Source organism: Neoarius graeffei, chromosome 4 (genome assembly GCF_027579695.1).
Source record: "Neoarius graeffei isolate fNeoGra1 chromosome 4, fNeoGra1.pri, whole genome shotgun sequence".
NCBI lineage: Eukaryota > Metazoa > Chordata > Actinopteri > Siluriformes > Ariidae > Neoarius > Neoarius graeffei.
This window is the reverse complement of record NC_083572.1, coordinates 108,399,988-108,426,168: the sequence shown is the minus strand read 5'-3', so window position 1 is coordinate 108,426,168 and position 26,181 is coordinate 108,399,988. Positions and strand designations below refer to the sequence as shown.

Genomic DNA, 26,181 nt, shown 5'->3' with positions numbered 1-26,181 from the left:
TAGATAAGAGATGACATATATATATATACACACACACACAAATTGGAGCAAATAAACAGTCAAGGGCACTTGAGGTATAGCAGGTAAACATGAAATAAGCAGTATAAACAATAAACTAATGGCTGTTAAGGTGAGGTAGTGCGGAATAGTGCAAATGAGCGAGGTAAAGTGAGATGTGCGGTCCCTGAGTTCAGTGTGTGAATGAACGTTGTGAGTATGTATGTGTTTGTGTGTGTGTGTGTTGAGGGGGGAAACTGTGAGGGTGACATGTCAGATGCTGAAGGGGGGGCAGGGGGGTGTGCGGGCAGAATCTGTGGCAGGGGGCAGAGGGAGGAGGAGGGGCAGAACAGGGAGGGAGTTGAGCCTCCTGACCGCCTGGTGAAAGAAACTGTTCTTGAGCCTGCTGGTTTTGGCCCGGAGACTCCGCAGTCTCCTCCCCGACGGCAGCAGGCTGAAGAGGCTGTGAGATGGGTGGGTGGGGTCACCTGCAATCCTGATGGCTTCGCGGGTGAGGCGGGAGTTATAAATATCCATTAGAGAAGGCAGAGAGACACCAATGATCCTCTCAGCTGCTCTCATGATGCGCTGCAGAGTCTTGCAGCAGGACACGGTGCAGGCGCCGTACCACACGGTGATGCAGCTGGTCAGGATGTTCTCGATGGTGCCTCTGTAGAAAGTGTGCATGATGGCGGCCGGGGCTCTTGCTCTCCTCAGTTTGCGGAGGAACTACAGACGCTGTTGGGCTTTTTTGGCCAGTGATGCGGTGTTGTTACTCCAGGACAGGTCTTCAGAGATGTGCACACCCAGAAACTTGGTGCTGCTCACCCTCTCCACTGCAGCACCGTCGATAGATAGTGGAGCATGCTGGGTGTGCTCTCTCCTGAAGTCCACAACAATCTCCGTCGTCTTCTCCACGTTCAGGCGGAGATTGTTGTCCATGCACCGCATGGCCAAGCGGCTCACCTCACTCCTGTAGATTGTCTCATCACCATTGTTGATGAGACCCACCACAGTTGTGTCATCTGCAAACTTAATGAAGAGATTAGAGCTGGATGTTGGTGTGCAGTCGTGGGTCAGCAGAGTGAAGAGGAGGGGGCTCAGCACACATCCTTGGGGGGGCCCCCGTGTTCAATGTGATGGTGCTGTGATGGTGCTGTTGAGTCCCAGCTGGTCCAGTTTATGAATGAGCTGCTGAGAAATGATTGTGTTGAATGCTGAGCTAAAGTTTATGAACAACATTCTGACATACGAGTCTTTTGTCTCCAGGTGGGTGAGGGCTGAGTGGAGGGCAGTGGAGATGGCATCATCAGTTGAACGGTTGGACTGATATGCAAACTGGAAAGGGTCCAGGGCGGGGGGGAGGGCAGACTTGATATGCCGCATGACTAGCCGCTCGAAGCACTTAATGAGGATGGGAGTGAGTGCGACAGGGTGGTAGTCATTGAAGCAGGAGGGAGACGGCTTCTTTGGGACCAGGATGATGGTGGTGGCTTTGAGGCACGTGGGGACAAAAGCCTGGCTCAATGAGATGTTGACGTGTCCATAGAGTTGATATGTCCATAGAGTTTGGGGAACATGCTCTTGGGGTTTGCATGGTTGAAATCCCCAGCCAGGATGAGGAAAGCATCTGGGTTGGGCTGTCTGCTGCTCACTGATGTGCTGATAGAGTTCATTCAGTGCTTCACTCCTGTTGTTATTGGAGCCGGGAGGGATGTATAATGCTACCAACAATATGACTGTAAATTCCCTCGGCAGGTAGAATGGCCGGCACTTAATAATTATAAACTCCACCAGTGGTGAGCAGTGTTTGCAGACCACAACAGCATCGCAGCACCAGGCATCACTCATGTAAACACAGAGTCCTCCGCTGTGAGTCTTCCCCTCCCTCTTGACTAGCGCTCTGTCTGACTGGTAGCATGTTAGCCGGGCTAGCTGAATGGCACAGTCCAGGACGCTGTCATTAAGCCATGTTTCCACAAACACAAGGACACAGCACTCACTCACAGACTTGGAAGATGAGTGGAGAAGGCGGACATAATCCAGCTTGTTGTCCAGCAAGCGTACGTTGGCCAGAGTGATGGTAGGGATAGCTGGCCGGTGAGGGCCAGCCGCTAGCCTAGCCCAGATACCTCCGCGCTTGCCCCTCTTCTGCTTCCGCATGTTCCGCCTGTGGCGCCTCCACTGTGGGCTGGATGCAGGAGTGGGGGTCGGTGGTTGAGCAGGCCTCCGGAGCAAACCGTAGTCGCATAGCACTTCCGCGTCCGCTGGATTTATATCCGTGAATATAGTTCTGCGGATGTTGAGCAGAAACTCACGGGAGTATGTGCGCCTTAAGACTGATGGACGCGACAAAGATGAACAGATACACGCTGTTTTAAAACACAAAAAACACAAAAACACTGTTTTGTCGGGACAGAGAGGAGCCGCTGCATGTGTACGCGTCGCCGTACTATGGGGAAAGTAGCATATTGGTGCTACTGACATACCCGTAAGTATGTTAGTAGCACCATTCTGATTTTTTTTCTGCGGAAGGTCCTGTTCTTCTTTCAGCTGCTCCTGTTAGGGGTCACCACAGCAGATTATCTGTATCCGTAACTTTATATTTGATGTGGCGTAGGTTTTACACCAGATGCCCTTCCTGATGCAACCCTCCCTAATCTATCCAGGCTTTGTACTGGCACTAAGTATGCACTGACTTGCACAACCCCAGTGGCTGGGTATTTTACCTAACCTGCATGTCTTTGGTCTGTGGGGGAAACCGGAGCATCCAGAGGAAACACACACACACACACACACACACACACACACACACACACACACACACAGAGGGAGAACACTCAAACTCCACGCTGAAAGGCCCCCTTTGGCCCTAAGGTTTGAACCTGGAACCTTCTTGCTGTGAGAACATTCATTTCTGGATGTTGATTTGTAAATAGATATTGTGGAATAAAAACAAGAAACAATCCAAAAAATTAAAATGTAAAAAAAAACCCCACAAGTTATGAGTAAATTCAGAAGGCAGCGTCATGATTTCGAGACCAGTGCACTTCACTTCAGAAAATAGACGGCATCATGAAGAAAGAGGATTATCTATAAATACTGAAGCAAAGCCACAAGGCATGAGGATTTGAACATCTTCAGCCTGGAAGTATTTAAACTGTAAATAGTTGAGAGTGCTGTTGAGAGCCCAGGCCACGCCCAGATCCAAGTTTTCACCATAACCCAATAACTACCATTTGTGATATTTATACCAAGTTTCATAATGATTTTTTTCAGTGTTCCTCAGAAATATTGCTGGGAAATAGTGCCCTAATAATAATAATAATAATAAACAATGACAATTAACTGTCACACCTGCGGGCATGACTCTAAATTGAGCGTAGGTGTGAATGTGAGTGTGAATGGTTGTCTGTGTCTATGTGTCAGCCCTGTGATGACCTGGCGACTTGTCCAGGGTGTACCCCGCCTTTCGCCCATAGTCAGCTGGGATAGGCTCCAGCTTGCCTGCGACCCTGTAGAAGGATAAAGCGGCTAGAGATAATGAGAATGAGAATGACCTGCGGGCATTGACAAGCGCAGCTTTGAAGACATCGGCGTCCCGCTGCTGCCCAGCTTTGAAGACGTCATTCTGCTGCTGGGTGGTGAGGATGTCGCTGCTGCACCACCAGGTTTTGACAAGGACAAGCCCTGTCCAGAGCCCAAGTCCTTTCCAGAACTCAAGCCCATGTCCAGTCCAGAATCCAAGTCCTGTCCAGAGCTTGAACCCATGTCCAGTACGGAGCCCAAGTCCTGTCCAGAGCCCGAGCCCATGTCCAGTCCAGAGCCCAAGCCCTGTCCAGAGCTCAAACCCATGTCCAGTCCGGAGCCCAAGTCCTGTCCAGAGCCCAGGTCCTATCCAGAGCAGGAACCCATGTCCAGTCCAGAACCCAAGACCTGTCCAGAGCCCGAGCCCATGCTCGAGCTCATGTCCAGTCCACAGCTCAAGTCCTGTCCAGAGCCCAAGCCCATGCTTGAGCCCATGTCCAGTCCACAGCCCAAGTCCTATCCAGAGCCTGAGCCCATGCTCAAGCCCATGTCCAGTCCAGAGTCCAGGTCCTGTCCAGAGCCCAAGCCCATGCTTGAGCCCATGTCCAGTTCAAGTCCTGTCCAGAGCACGAGCCCATGTCCAGTCCAGAGTCCAGGTCCTGTCCAGAGCCCGAGCCTAAGGCCCACCTGAGCCAAGTATCCAGTGCCACATCGGCACAGAGCGGAGCACCGATGGCACGGTGTCCAGCGCCAGGCCCTCATCCCCGGGGCCATTGAAGATGGGTTTAAGCTCTAGGAAGGAGCTCTTTGGGGGGTGGGGGGTTCTGTCACACCTGTGTACATTGGTACGCACAACCAGCTCTCGCCAACACATGCTCTGGACAGTGCATGCAAAGAAGTGACTCTTGCACACGCTCGGAACAGTGCATGCCGCTATAGACTCGCAGCAGATTAAGGCGCAATCAGCGCGCATATAGAAGGACGCCAAAGACTGACTCAGTTTGCGAAGTATTGAGTTTTTGTGACACATTACTGAGCGGTGTTTGTGTACTGTTCTCCTGGTTTCCTGATTCCTGTTCGTGGTCTTTGATTCTGCTTTTGTCTGCGAGAGTCTGTTTATGCCTCGCTCGACCCATTGCTTGTTCACCATTTATGATTCCTGCCTGCCGTTTTGGACTGTATGCCTGATTACTATTTTTATATTAAACTCCTCTGCACATACATCTGCCTCTAGCACATTAACCAAGAAACGATAGGGGATTCAAACTTTTGCATTGGACTTCAATGTTCAGTGTAACATGAAGCACAACTTGCTCATGATTTGAACTTTTATACATGCGTGGTGAAGGTGAGGGAAAGATCGTCAGCCATCATTATAACTTTTCACCTCCGTCTGGTTTCCAGCTTTTCAGCCTGAGCTCCTGTGAGGCATTTGTCTGGCAATGTTCTGGACATTTCTGAAACAGCCAGACTGTTTTCTCACGCGCGCGCACACACACACACACACACACACACACACACACACACACACACACACACAGAAGGTAAAAACACAGCAGGGACCTCAGCAGGACACGGTCTCGGTTTTTACAGAGTGCAAATTCTGGCTCAGAATACACAGTATTATATAAAACACGAGGTTACGACCCTTTCTTCTGCTCGTATCTCGGCTTTCTTCATCCTATCGACTTTAGATGACTAATTAATGGATGGTTTTCCCTCCAGCACCGAGATTTCCTCCCATTAAAAACAATAAGGACTGCTCGTGATGGACGTTCACTTGGTTTATTTCAGCTTTTAAAGCGACGGCCTGTTTTTCCACTGGTCAGAATGTCACTGGGGCAGGTCTCGTCTGATGGTGTATACGCCTGCTGAGGTTAATAGAGGACACATCTCCATGAGCCTGTGCATCTTTTGTGGTTATTGCCCGTCTTGTGACTCAGTTTTCCGAGAACTCTTCATCCGATTCCTTGACAGCAGCACAATGCATCAAAATCGTGCAGATAGAAATCAAGAGCTTCAGTTAACGTTCACAATGTTCAAACATCAGAACGGAAAAAAATTGTGATCTCACAGTGAAGTGACTTTCTTTCACTGTGGCATGGGTGTTGGTTTGAGTATTTCCGAAACTGCTGATCTCTTGGGGTTTTCACACACAACAGTCTCTGGAGTTTACACAGAATGGTGTGAAAAACAAAAAACACTGAGTGAGTGAGCGACGGTTCTGTGGGTGGAAACAAACATGTTGTTGATAAGGGACGGTCAGAGGAAAATGGCCAGATCGGAAGGATATAGTAACTCATATAATCACTCTTTACAACCGTGGTGAGCAGAAAAGCATCTCAGCATGCAACAGAAAACAGAAGAACACATCGGGTTCCACTCCTGCAGCCAAGAACAGGATCTTACAATCAACAAGAAGTTCCTATTAAAGTGGCCGGCGAGTGTATATCTTCTAGTTAAACACAAATGAATGTATTAGCTATTAGCAAATTAGCAGTGCAAGCTAACAATCTCACTTTTTTTTTCTTGTCACACTGTTGCTTTGTTGCTTGCAGGGGAAACCATGGCTCCGCGTCATGCGCTTACACGGAACACGTCCCTCGCGAGTGTGAACTCGTCTTAACGCAGTGCTTCTATCGAAGGCAGCCTACGTTACCATAACGCCAGGCTACCGACACACGCTAACGGTCATTACGTCCATTAAATCCATTTCGAACATGACTTGATGCCCTTTTGCTCCGAATACAGCTTTAGCTAGCAGGATTTTTGTTACGTTTGGGACACGCCCATTATTAGCTAAGACAGCTAACACTAGCTACGTAGCTAACAGTTTAAGAGAAAAGACTTGGCTCTAGCTCTGTGTACATTACACCAGATATCTGAAGAGGGTCTTTGGCTGCACTACTTTCAGGTGTGTTGACGTGGGACGAATCTGAGCTGGCGTTTGGCGTGCGCATGAAATTATTTTCAAATCCGACAGCTCTGACAGCAAGTTACTGCGAGTTCCTGTTCCAGGATTGTTGGAGCAACTGAGAGCATCTCAGGGACATCAAGTTTAACCCTTTGATGCAAAACGTGGGTCAAAAGTGACCCGGCTGAGTTTTTATCTTCTATGTCTTTTACAATAAATTAATTCCATCGTTCAGTATTCAAGGTATTCCTCAATTAACTTGTTTTTGATCATCATACATCCTTATTTTATTTTTTCCTTTCTTACTTTTTGGATAAAAACCCTTTTTGTATCACTACCCTTCTAATGCACAACATGGGTCAAAACGACCTGCATTCATTTTCCAGGTTATTTCATGCATGGCTGAGTGTTTCTATGATATACTTTTGAAATAAATTCATTTTGTCGTTTACTTTTCCAAATACGCAGTAAATATCTTGTTTTTGTTTCGCACAAATCATCATTTTTATTTTTCCTTTCTTAAAGTGCCATTCCACCATTGGATGTATTCTTTGGCATAAAATACAATATATTTTATGACAACATGACTAGACAGGGGCGGCACGGTGGTGTAGTGGTTAGCACTGTCGCCTCACAGCAAGAAGGTCCGGGTTCGAGCCCCGTGGCCGGCGAGGGCCTTTCTGTGCGGAGTTTGCATGTTCTCCGCGTGTCCGCGTGGGTTTCCTCCGGGTGCTCCGGTTTCCCCCACAGTCCAAAGACATGCAGGTTAGGTTAACTGGTGACTCTAAATTGACCGTGAGTGTGAATGGTTGTCTGTGTCTATGTGTCAGCCCTGTGATGACCTGGCGACTTGTCCAGGGTGTACCCCGCCTTTCACCCGTAGTCAGCTGGGATAGGCTCCAGCTCGCCTGCGACCCTGTAGAACAGGATAAAGCGGGTAGAGATAATGAGATGAGATGAGATGATATATCAAACATAATTTTTTGACAACGACAAGTATATTAATTTTGCGACTACCCTTTTAATTTCCGCGCGGTAGTGAAACGTGATGTCATCGGCAGGTTCCCCTTCTTGTGTACGTGACGTGGCACAGATTATCAGCAATGGCAGATAGGACGTGATTTCCACTTGTCGATTGCTGTGCCGATATTCACCATCGACCGTCTCCTTTGGGCATCACTTGCTATTTTCCTTCGCTTCTTTTCCGAAGCTGACAATCGCGTTCTATCCACCATTGCTGATAATCTGTGCCACGTACACAAGAAGGGGAACCTGCCGATGCCATCACGTTTCACTACCGCGCGGAAATTAAAAGGGTAGGTGACTTTGGTCGCAAAATTAATATACTTGTCGTTGTCAAAAAATTATGTTTGATATATCATTTTGAAGCTAAAAGATTTCTCTGTCTAGTCATGTTGTCATAAAATATATTGTATTTTATGCCAAAAAAAAAAACATCCAATGGTGGAATGGCACTTTAAGTTATGAACAAGCACAGCTTTTGTAATTCTACATCAAGTTTACACACATGGGTCAGAACTGGTCACGTGGGCCTGAGTGGTAATGAAAAGGCAGACAGTGCTGCTAAAGGAGCCCTGAATGAAGACGTTTCTGAATGCCAAATCCCTGTCTCCGACATTAAACCTGTGCTTTGTTCTTACATAAGTGATATATGGCAAGCCGAATGGGATGAATGTGCTGGAAATAAGCTGCATGACACATCTAATACAGTGAAACAAGTGATAACCCAGTCCTTTTCATGCAGACATGATCAAGTTGTGTACACAAGGTGTAGAACTGGACATTCTAGACTCACCCATGGTTTTTTTATTAACCGGAGGTGAACCTCCCCTTTGTGATCTTTGTGGTAGTCTCTTATCAATTAAGCATATTTTATCTTGCTCTGCTCTGAGAGTAAAAAGACAGACATTTTTTAAAGAAGATACTATTTTTAATAAGGTCCCACCTTTAAAGGTTTTAAGCTTTTTAAAATGTATTGATGTGAACAAACTTCTCATCTCATCTCATTATCTCTAGCCGCTTTATCCTTCTACAGGGTCGCAGGCAAGCTGGAGCCTATCCCAGCTGACTACGGGCGAAAGGCGGGGTACACCCTGGACAAGTCGCCAGGTCATCACAGGGCTGACACATAGGTGGGGTTTACATTAGACCGTATCAGCGGATCATCAGATTAACGTTTTTAAAACGATTCGCGTGCACAAAGCAACACCAATACACGGATACGCTCGGCTCCGCAGGCATCCTGCGCTCCAAATCACTCCGCCCTGAACAGCGAGTGCCCTCTGGAGGGTGCGCACTCCGGCCCTGCGCAGCTCACAGAGCGTGCGAGTGAAGCGCACGAGCAGTGATTCGGGACTGAGCCGCTGTGTGTGTGATCCCAGCGCACATCACTTACCACTTGCAAGTGGAAGGATGGCAAGCCTAAAGACAATCATAACTACACAATGGGCAGTATTTGCATCAGTATTTGCAGTATTTTCATACTTTTATACTCTTTAATGAAAGGTGATACAAGGCGGAAGTCCGCGCCGTTTTTCAGCAGTCACGTCACATGACCAATGCCAGCGAATCAGGAAGGTGGATGTCACAGTGACGTTGTCCAATGACGACGCCAGCTAGAGCTCAGCACAGCGTATCCGCGTATTCTCAATGTTTACACAGCACCGGACCAGACACGATCTGGATTGAATACGTGGACCCTGGCGGATTCCCGTTTCCTGGCGTTTCCAGGCGTTTTAATGTAAACGGACAGTGCATCCGCGAAGAAAACGAGACAGATACGGTCTAATGTAAACTTGGCCATAGACACAGACAACCATTCACACTCACATTCACACCTACGGTCAATTTAGAGTCACCAGTTAACCTAACCTGCATGTCTTTGGACTGTGGGGGAAACCGGAGCACCCGGAGGAAACCCACGCGGACACGGGGAGAACATGCAAACTCCGCACAGAAAGGCCCTCGCTGGCCACGGGGCTCGAACCCAGGACCTTCTTGCTGTGAGGCGACAGCGCTAACCACTACACCACCGTGCCGCCCCGTGAACAAACTTATTTAATGTATTTATTGATTTGATTGTTGGTTTTGAATATGTTAAGTTAAATTTATTACCTGTATTTGCCATGAAATAGCCACAGCTGCTTAACTGGCAATAAACGAAAACAAACAAACATGGGTCAGAACCGACCCGCATGCATTTACTCCAGCGTTTGGTGGGAACTGTGAATTGTGCTTGTGTCAGACATTTCACAGCTCAGCACAGCGCCCTTTGCCCATCTAATACATGCAAGTAATGTTTTTCAATTGTTCTAACGTTACCTTAGAAAAAAATTGATGATGTTTAGGTTCCCTTGAGAGTGAGTCGATTACTTGTCAGAAAGTTACAAGTAATTACTATTAGCTACCGAGCTGTCGACATATTCTACTTTAGTTAGCTAATTTTATTGTAGTCGGCTTAGCTAACGACATAGTTAATAAATAAATAACTGGCCCCATTTACTGCGAAAGTAATTACTTGAAACAAATTATTATTATAGTATTAAGACATTTAATTTTAAATCACACTTGGATGACCCATGTGTAGTAATATAAAAAGTATTTTTGTTCATAAAGTAGGAAAGAAAAAAATAAATTAATGATTTGTGGTAATTAAAAGCAAGATATTTAAAGAATACTTGGAATATTCAATCATAAAATAAATTGATTTCAAAAGATAGAGCAAAGAAAAACTCAGTCAGCATGAAATCACCTGGAAAATGAATGCGGGTAATTTTTGACCCATGTTGTGCATTAGAAGGGGTGCGCATATGTTTTGCATCAAAGGGTTAAGACAACAGACTCAAGAACACTTTGTAAATTAAAAAAAAACAAATCCTATACATTGTAACTCTAATACAAATAAATTAAATTAGGTTTCTTCTAACAATCCAACTATAATTAACCTACCTGAAATAGTTTGTATAATTTCAAAACATGATGCATTGTTTGTTTGTTTGTTTTTTTTGCGGTCCGGTTTCCATCAAATCCTGCGCTCTGATTGGCTGGCGAGCAGGTCCATATCCTATGGTATGGACCCCGGTTACGGACCTCTGGTGACTCACTCGTTCACAACAACAACAAACATAGTAGCAATTGTTGTCAACATTTATCTTTTTTATAAGATTTATTGATAAGATTTTTTTTTTTATCAGTAAGCTACAGAATTGACTTTAAAGCATTGCTGCTGGTGTATAAATCTCTAAATGGTACAGGGCCCAATTACCTCTCTGATATGTTGCAGCGGCCTAACCCAATCAGATCTACCAGATCGCAACAGAAAAATTTACTGTTAAAACCAGTTGTTAAAACAAAGTGTGGTGAAGCAGCTTTTAGCTACTATGCAGTGCAGCTATGGAACCAACTGCCAGAGGACATCAAAAATGCTCCTGCTGTTGGCAGCTTCAAATCTAGATTAAAGACCAAGCTGTTTTCAGATGCTTTCTGCTAAATAATTAATATTTTTACATTTTTATAATCTTTACTTTCTCTGCAGGTTTTAAATTTACTTTAATTTTATTCTATTTTATTCCGCTGGTTTCTTTTTCTTTTTCTCCTTTTTTCTTTTTGGCATTTTATTATTTTATTTCTTCTATTGTTTAATTCTTATTATTTTCTTTTAATTCTTTTAATTATTTTAATTAATTGTTTTAGATTAAAAATAAAATTATTTTATGTAATTTTATTTCTCTATTGTTTACTGTTTTTGTTTTTGCTTCTGTAAAGCACATTGAACTGCCATTGTGTATGAAATGTGCTATATAAATAAACTTGCCTTGCCTTGCCTTATCAAAAATCTTATAAATTTTTGCCAGCATTTCTCAGGAGAATAGCATTAATTTTACAGCATGGATAGCGATAACGACAGTGTTCACAGCGAAAGCGAGTTTTACTCCCCTGAGGAAGAAGAAATAAAAGAAAACATTTCAGGAGAAAGCTAAAAACCTCTAACTTGCTAACGCCGAGCAAAAACATGGCTGAATCCTGAATGACTCCTATTTGTATAAATAGGGGACTACATAGGCGGCAAAATGTAGTTTTTTTCCTGCCATGGAAGTGCACTTGTATACCGAGGAGGAAGCCATTTGCATTACAGCCGTGAATGAGGATTCAAAATGGCGGCTCGGCTCGGTTTTCCCTTTCGGGCGCTCTCGTTTTCTGTTAGAATTTGGTAAAGAAAAAAATAAATATATTATTTACCAGCTTAAGGTCGGTCTGTATGGTGAAATACCGTGACCTCGGCCTTGAATACTGACCTCGGCCCAGATGGCCTCGCTCAGTACTTTCAAGACCTCGGTCACGGTATTTCACCATCCGGACCTCCCAGCTGCTAAATAACATCTATATTTATTTTTCAATTATCCAAAAAAAAAAAAAAAAGACAATGTTAAAAACAAAACGTGTCTTAATCCTGCAATGAAGCATCATCCAAAGTATTAATTTTGACCAAATTACAGAATATTTGTGACATTCTGAAGCACACTGTCCCACTGAAATATAAACATCTTAAACGGATATTAAATACATGAATTTAAGTCCATTCTGATTAAATCAGCTTCAGCATCAGCCTTTTAAATTCATATCCCAATCCGAGTGCGGAAAATAAAAATCTTCTTGTGGTTTCTCTGTTGCCCCTTTTCCACCAAAGCAGTTCCAGGGCTGGTTCGGGGCCAGTGCTTAGTTTGGAACCGGGTTTTCTGTTTCCACTGACAAAGAACTGGCTCTGGGGCCAGAAAAACCGGTTCCAGGCTAGCACCAACTCTCTGCTGGGCCAGAGGAAAGAACCGCTTACGTCAGCGGGGGGGCGGAGTTGTTAAGACCAACAACAATCAGGTTTTTTTCTAGAAAAATTTAGTATGAGGGCGCTCACCATGGCGAGGGAGCGAAGCGGGGGGGAGATGGTGCCGGTTGCCCCCCCCCCGCCATGCAAAGCCTTTGAAAAATGTTCCAATGGGACATTCTGAGGCTATCTGAGAGGGAAATTATAACAAATTGTCTGTCAACATTGAAAAAGAAAGAAGTAATCTTCTTCTGCCCCGGACAGTCTTTGTCTTTCTTCCGTTTCGTGCCGCGGGATGACATCTTTAAATGCCCAAGTGTCAACAAAAACAACTCGCGAACTACTTCTGTCAAAAGCTCCCGCGCTGGTGGGTGAAAGGTCATTCAGTCTCGAGAAATCTCGCTCTACAAGTCAGCTGACCTTGTATGTAACCCATGTCAAATCTCGCGAGAGCAGCCGTGACAAGTAAACAACTAAACAACATGGCGCCTCAGTCTGGAAAACGCCAATTCGGATTGTTTTTGCACCGTCTGGCGGTGTATCTGCTATGATTGGAATATTTTTGGAGCAATTATAACGTATTTGATGATCAGACACATTGTCACGTAGTGTTGCTGGGATGTTTTCATGGAGTCGGTACAGTAAGGGGGCGCACGCCGAGAGTAAGAGGGCGCAGCGCCCCTGTTCCCCTGTTTAGACGAAAGCCTGACAATAACAAGACCGCGAAAGATCGCCATTTTTAAGCGACGAGAAGCAGCAGCTGTACAAACGCGAAGTCATCCATTATTATTATTGTTGCTGCTGTTGCTTCTTCTGTGTTGTTTTTGCTTCGATGTTCGCGCCAAGGTTTATGCAAACGTAGCGACGTAACTGACGTATACAGCGACGTAATGACGTGTCTTCCCTTAGCACCGCGAGCTATGGAAAAGCAAACTGGTTCTCAGCTGGCTCGCAAGTTGAACGAGTTGTGAACCAGCACCATCACTGGCCCCGAACCAGCCCTGGAACTGATTTGGTGGAAAAGGGGTATGGGTGAAGGTTTGGAGACATCAGAGCCGCTAGTGCAGGACTAGAACAGCGTAAAGAAATGAGCTGGTTTTAAAAAACTATCACCAAAATCAGAGAAATCTACACTCGCTGGCCACTTTAATAGGAACTTGTTGTTGACTGTAAGATCCTGTTCTTGGCTGCAGGACTGGAACCCAGTGTGTTCTTCTGCTTTCTGTTGCATGCTGAGATGCTTTTCTGCTCACCACGGTTGTAAAGAGTTCCTATATCCTTCCAATCTGTCCATTTTCCTCTGACTGTTTCTTATCAACAATGTGTTTGTTTGGTTTCCACCCACAGAACTGTTGCTCACTCACTCACTCACTCACTCACTCACTCGATGTTTTTTGTTTTTCGCACCGTTCTGTGTAAACTCCGCGGACTGTTGTGTATGAAAACCCCAGGAGATCAGCAGTTTCAGAAACACTCAAAAAAACCAGTCCATCTGACTCAAACCAACACCCATGCTACAGTGAAAGAAAGTCACACTTCGCTGTGAGATCACAGTTTTTCCCGTTTGAACGTCGTGAACATTAACTGAAGCTCTTGATTTGTATCTGCACGATTTGATGCATCAAGCGATCGGCCGATTAGAGAACGGCATCGAACAGCTGCAGGTGGATGGAGGCGGGTTCCTAATAAAGTGGCCGGTGAGTGTCGATGTACAGGAATGTGAAACACTTCGTGTTGTACTGTTATAGAAAAATAATCAAGAACACTGTGCTGTGATGAAGTGAAAGTTTGGTTCCCATTCTGAAGTTATTTTCCGACAGCAACATGTCCCGAGTGGTGTTTTATTCCTCTTATGGCGTATTCACACCTACATTGTTTGGTCTGGACCAAACGAACCAAATTTCCCTTGGTCCGGACCTTTTGGGTTGGTCTGAATACAAACCACCGAACTCCGGTCCGGACCAAACAAGCGGACCGAGACCGAGCTGCAAGGTCGGACTCGGTCCGGACCAAAGGAACCCTGGTGCGGATCTTTTGGAGGTGTGAAAGCAGACCGGACCTAATCCCACAGTTTTGCTTTTTTGTACCTCGGGAGCTTCCGTCGTTTGTCGAGCATTATGGGAAACAGAGTCTTGACACTCCACCGCAAAGTGCAAACACTGTTTCGGTTGTCAAGGGAACCTTACAACAGTCGTTCAGTCATTCAGACCAGTGGTAGGCTAGACTACACAGTACAAAAAATGAGTAGGGGCAGACGTGGGCCGAGGAAGAAACGCGTCCCCTTGTGGATATATGGGCAGATGTCCACATATCTGAGCTTTTGGAGAGAACACACAAAAATGCCGACGTGTTTGCTGTATTCAGTGAGAAAATGAAGGAGAAGGGGTTCACGCGCTCCCCAGAACAATGTCGGCTAAAAGTGAAGAAACTCCGTCAGACCTACATTAAAATCAGCGACATTCTTTCAAAAAGTGGCGGTACTAGCCGACGCAAAAAAGAAATTAATCTATTGCGTGAAGAGCCAGAACTGTCACAACATGATGTGCACTCATCAGCGCTATGCTCCGTAGCCGCCTTGCCCTTTGTCGTCGTCGTTGATAAATGACTTGTACAACAGCATAGTAATCGCACAATTGTGAAAACAGTAAAAACTGGAAAAAACATATAGCTTTGATGACATTAAAAAGAATAACAGCACGGAAAGCCTCCGTGACTACTTTTGAACTTAACGCTTTGTGCGCGTGTCGTCTCTGACCAATAGCTGAACGACCTCAGGGCGCGTGGCTTTGTTGACAGATTTTGGTCCGCTTACTAAAATGTACAGTGTGAAAGCGAACCGCACCAAAATGAAAAAAAACAAAAACATTTGGTTCGGACCAAAGCAAGTGAACTATCGAACTATCCTGGTCTGAATACACCCTAGGACCCTTTTCACGTGACGTCACGACAAACGCGGCCGCCATTTTGGACGTGTACTACCAGTAGTTTACCACAGCCAACATTGAGGAACGGCAGCAAAGAAAGTTTTTACTTTCAGCAAGACTTCCATCATGCCACTATATTGTTGTGCACCTGGATGTAGTAACCATCAACAAACAAGGCAAGGTTTATCATTTTATCGGATCCCGACGGAGAAGATGGATAGCGGCCATAAACAGGAAAGATTGGCAGCCCTCGGCATACCAACGCTTGTGTAGTGACCACTTTGTTGGAGGTAAGACGAATAAAATTAGCCAGAAAAGGCATTACATTGCTGTTAACATTCTGTGGCGGCGAGTGTGTAACCAAATAGGTTAAAATAACCCATTGTAACCTCTTTGTTCTTCTGTAGTAGCTATTGTTGACTAGCTAATGTCAGCAACATCATAGCTGGTATGTTACTGTAGCAATGTTTACGTTCAGTCATTTGGATGACTGTTAAAACCTTTCAGTCTCAAGTTTTTCCTTTACTGTATTTACTAGTTTACTGTAATTATGATCCGGCAGCTATTTACACCCGATCCAGTGTAAATAGCTGCCGGAGCCAACATCCAAGGTTCCGGAGCGCGCTCCGGCTTGCTCCCGGAGTGCTCCGGCTTGCTCCCGGAGTGCTCCGGAGCAAGCCGGAGCGCGCTGCTTAATTTGAGGGGGAGCAAGCCGGAGCGTACGTCAGTGAACAATCCTGGTGGAAGCAGGTAAACGTCGTTCTCTAAGCCTGCTAACCTCAATTTTTGCAAATACCTCTCCCTCTGCTCACCCTGTAAATGCCCTACGTCGCTGGATAGTGAAGGTGTTTTCTGCATCTCGCTCCTTTTTCTTTTATGTTTTTCGTTTGTCACCTTCCTCGCATTCAAACCGATTCGAGCCCAAGTCCACTACATGTCCAAAATGGTGGTCGCGTTTACGAAGGTCACGTGACTGAAAAGGGTCTATACACAGCAAATTGGCCATTTTTGGTTGCGTTTAATGTTGAGGAGCATCTTCATCCTGTTATCGCTTAGCAGCTATAAAGAGTCGTTCTGTCACCAGCCGGTCATTATCTCTCTCGATCTTCAAGTTAAGAAGAAAAAACAAACAGATTGTTCGGTTATTGAGAAACTGCAAAACGTGACTCGTGAAGATGTTGGAAATATGACACTGGAGACTCCTTCCATCAATGTTAAACATACATTACATCCATCTCCTAGTATAGAAACGAAATCAACACCTTCTGACCAATCAGAATTCAGCATGGTAATGATTCGTTGTTTGGAATTGTAGGATTGGTTGGCGTTCCAGTTCCAAACTTTGTGTTAGTGGAAGGGCTGATGTCTGTCGTGAAATTCCCCCAGTACAAAACGACAACACGAATCCGATGTGTATGAATGAGCGGAAATCCGGAATTTTCTTGTCATCTCTCAACCTCTTTGTGCACGTTAGCCTGCATCATGACAGCATCCTCTCTTTACTCGGTAATTGCACCATGGGCTGGCAGGAGGTGTGGGGTAACGGGCTCATCTGGTGGCAGCAGTCAGCTCTGGGGAACCTGTCAACGTCTGTATAAAGGAAAAAAAAAAACACGCGCTCGACTCCACGCTGGAGAAAAAACCCTGCATTTTCATAGTGCCGCTGTAAGCAGTTCTGGAACTCAAGAGCACCATCATTAGAAGCGTATTTATTCGCTTGGGGGATGGCGAACAGATAAAACCGTGCCCGTTGAAAGAGCCTGAACCGTCTCAGCAGCTCCTCTACAAACGCTAATGGAGGAAACTGTGGATTTGACATGCAGATGTCAACACGGGCTGGAGATGCCTCGGGTTAGAGATTAAATATTATTTCATTATGTACTTGTGGAAAGATAGAAGAGCTTTCAGATTTTGGATTGTTGAGCTGAGCAGATGTTTGACTCGCCTCAAACACTTCAGAGCGTGAAATTTAATTTAATTCCAGCGTAAAGCCATACACAGTAACTGGATACAGAAACATGGGCCAGTGTTCAAATCGAATTCCAACCCTTCACGATGAGGTGCCAACAATTACTGTTTAGACACAACACTGATGATATTTGGCTACGGTGCCACCTGAAAACCACTTTTCTGCTTTTCTATGTAAAGAAGTATTTGGACCAAACACAAAAACGAATCGATAAAACCTGAATGGATAAGGAATCAGGAGGTTATAGATGGTTTTTTGGCTTTTGTAGTGGTTACTTTTAGGTCTGATTGGCTGTTGATGGCCATTTTTTTTTTTTAAATACAGCCCAAATTCCATAAATTTGGGACGCTGTGTAAACTGTAAATAAAAACAGAATGCAATAATTTGCAAATCACGGAAACCCTACAGTATATTTCATTGAAAATAGTACAAAGACAACATATCAAATGTTGAAACTGAGAATTTTTTTTTTTTTAAATATATGCTCATTTTGAATTTGATGTCACCAACACATTTCATAAAAGTTGGCACAGAGACATGTTTACCACTGTGTTGCATCACTTTTGCCGCTTTTCCACTACCAACGCGGCTGAGTCGGGCTGAGCCGTGCCGTGCTGAGTTGGGCTGAGTCGAGCTGAGCGGGGCTGTTGGAGTTGCATTTCGACTACAACCGCGCTGAACCGTGCTGGCTGGAAGTGGGTGGACACATTGGGTGGAGTTAGCGAAAGTGGGTGGACGTCACGTGATGTCGTTAGGCGGCGCAAACAGTGACATCAGTGACCTTTTAAGCGGTAGTCTCACGACCCGGATAGTAAACAATAAACATGGAGGACATGGAGTCGTTAGTGTTGCTGATCTTGGTGCTGTGGCTTGTTGTCACCGACAACGCCAACAGATACTGGCAAGAGCGTATAGATGAGGCGAGGCGCATAAGGCTTCAGAAATTCTCGTAATTCTTCTTCTTCCGGGTTTACGGTGTTTACAGATCCCAGCATGCTCGCGGGGCGTGTGTGGGCATGTGAGGACACTCCTCCTCACCAATCAGTGCACAGGGGGGTGTCTGCTCACGCCCCTAGCCTCACTCAGCTCGGTTTGGCTCGCTTCAGCCCCACTCCAAAACCGTGCGAGTTTTGGGGGCTAAGCAGGGCTGAAGCGAGCTGAGTCGTGCTGTTTTGAGATGGTCGAAACGCGAGCCGTGTCGGGCTGAAGTGAGCTGAAGCGAGCTGAAGTGAGCAGAAAAAGGGTAGTGGAAAAGGGCCATTTGACTTTTAACAACACTCTGTAAACGTTTGGGAACTGAGGAGACCAACTGCTGTAGTTTTGAAAGACAAAAATGTTGTCCCATTCTTGCCTGATGTACAATTTCAGGTGGTGTTTACATTAGACCATATCCGTATCGTTTTCGTTGCAGATGCACTGTCCGTGCACATTAAAACGCCGGGAAACGACTCCACAGGCGGAACAGTTTGAATCCGCCAGGGCCCACGTATTCAACCCAGTACGTATCTGATCCGGTGCTGTGTAAACATTGAGGAACGAGGATACGCAGTGCTGAGCTCTAGCTGACGTCGTCATTGGACAACGTCACTGTGACATCCACCTTCCTGATGCGCTGGCGTTGGTCATGCCACGTTGGTCACGTGAATGAGCAATACAGGAAGTGTGTTGAGGAAGTCATTAAGTGAATGAGCAATACAGGAAGTGTGTTGGTTACCGTAGCACTAAATAGTCTTGTTGTAATCGCAAAAAAACGGCCGTTCTGCGAGGTGAAGAGTGTACCGAACACTGTTAGATCCTTCTAGCATAAACACGAAGGCCATACACGGTGTAAAAAAGGCGTCATTGTAGTACCAGTACCGCCAATAACAGACTGGCATACTTCATTTTTTACAACGACATCCTTCTACTTGCAAGTGGTGAGTGACTTGCACATGCCTGATATGCACTGGGATCATGTGACGTGCCGTCTAATTAGTCATGTGATTAGCGTATCCGTGTATTGGCGTTGCTGTGTGCACGGGGAACGGTTTTGTTGCGGGCACAGAAATTTTGTGTGTGTACGTGAATCGTTTTAAAAATGTTAATCTGATGATCCGCTGATTCGAAATAATGTAAACAGGGCCTCAGTTGCTCAACAGTTCGGGGTCTCACATCTTTGTCGTATTTTGTGCTTCAAAATGCACCAAATGTTTTAAACAAGAGACAGGTCTGGACTGCAGCAGGCCAGTTTAGCACCTGGACTCTTTTACTAAAGAGCCATGCAGTTTTAATATGTGCAGAAAGCGGTTTGTTGTCTTACTGAAAGAAGGAAGGCCTTCCCTGAAAAAGATTTTGCCTGGATGGCAGCATGTTGCTCTGAAACGTGTTTATATCATTCAGCATTAATGACGCCTTCCCAGATGTACAAGCTCCCCATGTCATGTGCACTAATGCCCCCTCAGACCATCACAGATGCTGCTTTTGAACTGTGCACTGATAACAAGCCGGATGGTCCCTCTCCTCTTTAGCCTGGAGGACGTGGTGGCCATGATTTCTAAAAAGAATTTATACTTTTGATTCGTCAGACCTCGGGACAGTTTTCCACTTCGCCTCAGTCCATCGTAAAAGAGCTCGGGCCCAGAGAAGGGGGCGGGGTTTCTGGATATTGTTTATATCTGGTTTTAACTTGCGTTTGTGGATACAGTAATGAAGTGTTTTCACAGACGGTGTTTTTCTGAAGTGTTTCTGAGGCCATACAGTCAGTGCGTTTACATGCACATAGAGAAAATCGAATTTCTGCCGTAGCTCGACTGAAATCGAAGTTCTAAATGCCATGGAAACACCTTAGCACGGCTGAAATCGAACCGAACTGGATTTCTCGTAATCGAGCTACGCGACCTAGATTATGCGATTGTAGCCGAGCTACTTAGTGCATGTAAACCCTATCGAGCTACGTAGTCGAGCTACTTACTTCAGCACTGCCCCTTCCGGGAGTGACGAGACCACAAGCGGGAAACACAACAGCCTCGGTCGGCATGACAACAGTAGTAGTAGCGAGCAGCAGAAGAGGTCAGGAGGAACAAGGAGAACGAACGAACACGGAACTGATAACTTTGTTTATACTCTTGAATAGCTCTTCTTCAGGACGACAACCGGAAGTGTACCAACACGATGGGGCGTGTAGCGCCACCTGTGGCTCGGGTGCACAATGTACCTCACACAATAGCTCGATTTCCTTGTGTGCATGTAGGATTGGATTTCTCTGGCACCCCTGCTGGGACCCTTAGCTCGATTACCGACAGTAGCTCGATTTGGATGTGCATGTAAACGTACTGAGTGATTTCCACTACAGACACGTGTCTGCTTTTAATGCAGTGTCTCCTGAGGGCCTGAAGATCACAGGCATCCAATGTCAGTTTTCAGCCTTGTCTCTCGCATACAGAGATTTCTCCAGATTCTCTGAATCTTTTAATGATATTATGGACCATAGATGATGTGATCACAAATTCTTTGCAGTTTTACATTGAGAATGTTACGTTATTCTTAAATTGTTGCACTGTTTGCCCACGCAGTCTTTCACAGAGCAGTGAACCCCGCCCCATCTTTATTTCTGAGAGACTCCGCCTCTCTGGGATGCTCTTTTTATACCCAATCATCTTACTGACCTGTTGCCAATTAACCATTACAGTTAGCATTATACAACTTTTTATGCCTCCGCCACCTTAAGGGCCTCTGCATGCTCTTGCGACAAGGCTTTTGCAGATAGCTTTTTGCATCGGTTGTAATTTATCGTTGAGCGGGGAGTAATAGGCGTGCGCGATGTTATTCACCGCCACAACGCAAGGGGGCGCGAAGTCGCAAAATCGCTAGGAGTAGTTGGTGGGTGTGGTTAGTGGAGTGTTTATCCTAGAACTGGAGTCGTATAGATGTACGTACTTCCTCGATCAACCGCTCTTCGTGCTGCTCCATCTTCGCTCGTGTTTTTAAAAATGGCGGTAGTGAAAACAAAACAAACCGGGAAAGTAGGGAAGCGGAAGTGCGTGGACAGCGGATGTAGAGTGGACCAATCAGAGCCCTCTTGTCTGCGACGCTGTCTGCGAGGCTTCTGCGGTGGTCACAATTTTTGGGAGGTGCGCGCAGAGCGTCTGCGAAGGGGGGGGGGCTACGCAGACGCCATCTGCGAGGACTGCGTTGTCAGCATAAATTGGCCTTAAGGTGCAGGAGGCATTATGTTTTCAGGTTGTCCGTGCGTACGTCCATCCCGAAACCTTGTGAACACGATATCTCAAAGGCTAATGAAAGGAATTTCACCAAACTTTCACCATTTGTGTGCTTTGGGACGGACAAACATGAACTGATTAGATTTTGAGGTTAAAAGGTCACAGGTCAAGATTACTGTGAGGTCAAATGTCCATCCCCAAACCTTGTGAACACGATATCTCAAATACTAATGAAAGGAATTTCACCAAACTTTCACCATTTGTGCACTTTGGGACAAAGATGAAATGATTAGATTTTGAGATCAAAAGGCCTAAGGGCAAGGTCACTGTGAGGTCAAATGTCTGTCCGAAAACCGTGTGAACACGATATCTCAAAGGCTAATGAAAGGAATTTCACCAAACTTTCACCATTTGTGCATTTGGGGGCAAACATGAACTGATTAGATTTTGAGGTTAAAAGGTCACAGGTCAAGATTACTGTGAGGTCAAATGTCCATCCCCAAACCACAACTTAATAAGGCGTGTAGTCTACCAGGCGGAGGCATCCCCATCAACGCCGTTGGCGTCGAGTTCTAGCTAGTTCAGTCTTTTGTTGCTCATGTCCCAACTTTTCTGAAACGTGTTGCTGACATCAAATTCACAATGAGCAGATATTTTTCAAAAAAACAATAAGATTTCTCAGTTTCAACATTTGGTATGTTGTCTTTCTGCTATTTTCAATGAAATATAGGGTTTCCATGATTTGCAAATTATCACATTCTGTTTTTATTTACAGTTTACACAGTGTCCCAACTTTTTTGGAATTGGGGTTGTACTTGCTGAAAACTGTTTGGCTGATAGCGGCCTTTTTTATTTTGATTTTTTTAATACTTGCTGAAAGCTGTAATTTGTGAGTGAAAATATCTTAAATACTACAATTTTTTTAGTCTGTTTATATTTCTTGGATTGTATAAACAAAATCTCATCTCGTTATCTCTAGCCGCTTTATCCTGTTCTACAGGGTCGCAGGCAAGCTGGAGCCTATCCCAGCTGACTACGGGCGAAAGGCGGGGTACACCCTGGACAAGTCGCCAGGTCATCACAGGGCTGACACATAGACACAGACAACCATTCACACTCACATTCACACCTACGGTCAATTTAGAGTCACCAGTTAACCTAACCTGCATGTCTTTGGACTGTGGGGGAAACCGGAGCACCCGGAGGAAACCCACGCGGACACGGGGAGAACATGCAAACTCCGCACAGAAAGGCCCTCGCCGGCCACGGGGCTCGAACCCGGACCTTCTTGCTGTGAGGCGACAGCGCTAACCACTACACCACTGTGCCGCCATATATATAATAAATGTGTATATATAATAAATGTATGTTTATTAAATATATTAATTTTTTTCACTTGCTAAGATTTTTTTTATGAGTATTAAAGTGTCAGTTACATGTTTGGAAAGCATTCACTTGATATGTATTTACCGATAAAGTTTATATAGTTAAAAACTAGAAAAAGTCCAATTTTCTGCCTGATCTGAACAATGTGGGCGTGTCCTGTGGCATAATGAGTGGCAGTGGTGTTTCCATGGTGACATGAACGACTGGTGTGACAGTGCTGGTGCTGGAAAAGAGATCATGAATAAGAAAGAGGAACAGTTCCACAGTGCTTTTGTTTTCAGACAAAAATAGTGTGTGTGTGTGTGTGTGTGTGTGTGTGTGTGTGTGTGTGTTTATAGTTGAATGGTGGTGAATTAAGGCACCATTAGCATGTCTGTCTTCACACCTTCAAACAGTGACGCCTGCTGATTTGGATTTGGACTGAGCTTTACTGATCTCGTATTTAACTCCGTCCTGTCACACTGACACACTGCTGGGGCTACAGGAGAGATAATTACCCCGCCTACTTTAGAGAGCAGTGAGTGTGGACGGCCAGGACCGCCGCTGAAGAGTGCGATTATCTCGCCTGGTCCAGATGCTCTGCTACTTCCAGATTACTGTGTGTTTAAGAAAGAAAGAAAAGAAAAAAGTGCAGGAGGATGCAACATGTTACACGTCTGATCTGTATTTAAAATCTCCAGCTAAAAAGCTTAAAGTGCTTTACTTTGAAAGATTCAGGTTTTTTGACGTTGCAACCTTGATTGTTAGAAAGAACCTGTATAAATGGGTTATTGTTATTATTATTATCTCATCTCATTATCTGTAGCCGCTTTATCCTGTTCTACAGGGTCGCAGGCAAGCTGGAGCCTATCCCAGCTGACTACGGGTGAAAGGCGGGGTACACCCTGGACAAGTCACCAGGTCATCACAGGGCTGACACATAGACACAGACAACCATTCACACTCACATTCACACCTACGGTCAATTTAGAGTCACCAGTTAACCTAACCTGTCATTTCGCCGGTTTGTTTACATTCTAAGCGGAAATGGTTTTGTATAAAGTTTTTATTTATCAAATTTGCAAAAAAAAAATGCTCTGTTTCTCAAAATCCAGTGAATGTGGATAGAATAAAAGTTATTCCACTCAATCTCGTCGTACATGGATTACAGATAACTCGGTGCTACGCGCCTCATCAGCTATCAGCTCATGTACGACTCGATTTCGTGGAATAACTGTTAAGCCACAAGGATCGCGCCTAGTTATGAAAAGTCTATTTAGTGAGAATAAAAGAATCCAGGTTTAAAAATTCCTCATGTTTTTAATATCGTTTGCGGTTGAGGTAAAGCAGGACGCTAACGAGCTTGTCCAAATGTACTTTTGCATTCAGCGGTGATAAGTCATTAGGGTTGTTTCTGGGCGTGGCCTGTCTGTCTGTCTGTCACTCCAATCCTAAGGTCTCTGCACTGGCTCCCAGTGAGCTATAGAATTGACTTTAAAGCATTACTTCTTCTATTTAAAACATTAAATGGGATGGGACCCAGCTACCTACTGGATATGTTTCAATTATATGCACCAACTAGGTCTCTAAGATCACAAGAGGAAAACTTGCTAGTAATACCAGCTGTCAGAACGAAGTGTGGTGAAGCAGCCTTTAGTTGCTATGCTGCTAAGCTTTGGAACCAACTTCCAGATGAGATCAAAAATGCTCCTACTGTTGTTAGTTTTAAATCCAGGCTCAAGACAAAGCTGTTTTCAGATGCTTTCACTTGATTAATTTTTACCTAAGTAATTAATTTCCTTTAACATAATTTCTTTTAATTTTGATTTTAATGATTTTACTTTCTTTATTTTAATTTCTTTTTAATCTTGGATTTTAATGATTTTACTTTTACTTTAATTCTTTGTTACTGTGATCCTCGTAGATTTTGTCTGCGGGACGATTTTATTTGGTGATCCTCGTAGATTTTGTCTGCGGGACGATTATTGGTGATCCTCGTGGAAGAGCCACGGGAAGAGCACGCTTTATGTGATCCTCGTAGATTTTGTCTGCAGGATGATTTTTGGTGATCCTTGTAGATTTTGTCTGCGGGACGATTTTATTTGGTGATCCTCGTAGATTCTGTCTGCGGGACGATTTTTGGTGATCCTCGTGAAAGAGCCACGGGAAGAGCACGCTTTATGTGATCCTCGTAGATTCTGTCTGCGGGACAATTTTTGGTGATCCTTGTAGATTTTGTCTGCGGGAGGATTTTATTTGGTGATCCTCGTAGATTGTGTCTGCGGGACGATTTTTGGTGATCCTCGTGGAAGAGCCACGGGAAGAGCACGCTTTATGTGATCCTCGTAGATTTTGTCTGCGGGACGATTTTTGGTGATCCTCGTAGATTTTGTCTGCAGGAGGATTTTATTTGGTGATCCTTGTAGATTGTGTCTGCGGGACGATTTTTGGTGATCCTCATGGAAGAGCCACGGGAAGAGCACGCTTTATGTGATCCTCATAGATTCTGTCTGCGGGACGATTTTTGGTAATCCTCGTGGAAGAGCCACGGGAAGAGCACGCTTTATGTGATCCTCGTAGATTCTGTCTGCGGGACGATTTTTGGTGATCCTTGTAGATTTTGTCTGCGGGACGATTTTATTTGGTGATCCTCGTAGATTGTGTCTGCAGGAGGATTTTATTTGGTGATCCTCGTAGATTTTGTCTGCGGGACGATTATTGGTGATCCTCGTGGAAGAGCCACGGGAAGAGCACGCTTTATGTGATCCTCGTAGATTTTGTCTGCAGGACGATTTTTGGTGATCCTTGTAGATTTTGTCTGTGGGACGATTTTTGGTGATCCTTGTAGATTTTGTCTGCGGGACGATTTTATTTGGTGATCCTCGTAGATTCTGTCTGCGGGACGATTTTTGGTGATCCTCGTGGAAGAGCCACGGGAAGAGCATGCTTTATGTGATCCTCGTAGATTCTGTCTGCGGGACGATTTTTGGTGATCCTTGTAGATTTTGTCTGCGGGAGGATTTTATTTGGTGATCCTCGTAGATTGTGTCTGCGGGACGATTTTTGGTGATCCTCGTGGAAGAGCCACGGGAAGAGCACGCTTTATGTGATCCTCGTAGATTTTGTCTGCGGGACGATTTTTGGTGATCCTCGTAGATTTTGTCTGCAGGAGGATTTTATTTGGTGATCCTTGTAGATTGTGTCTGCGGGACGATTTTTGGTGATCCTCATGGAAGAGCCACGGGAAGAGCACGCTTTATGTGATCCTCATAGATTCTGTCTGCGGGACGATTTTTGGTAATCCTCGTGGAAGAGCCACGGGAAGAGCACGCTTTATGTGATCCTCGTAGATTCTGTCTGCGGGACGATTTTTGGTGATCCTTGTAGATTTTGTCTGCGGGACGATTTTATTTGGTGATCCTCGTAGATTGTGTCTGCGGGACGAT

At 45.1% G+C, this 26,181-nt stretch overlaps 1 protein-coding gene across 1 annotated transcript in view; it reads left to right on the top strand.

The window, feature by feature from the left end:
- The window catches only part of negr1 (neuronal growth regulator 1), a 625,326-nt gene that overhangs the window by 285,036 nt on the left and 314,109 nt on the right, over nt 1–26,181 (top strand). The window lies entirely within an intron of this gene.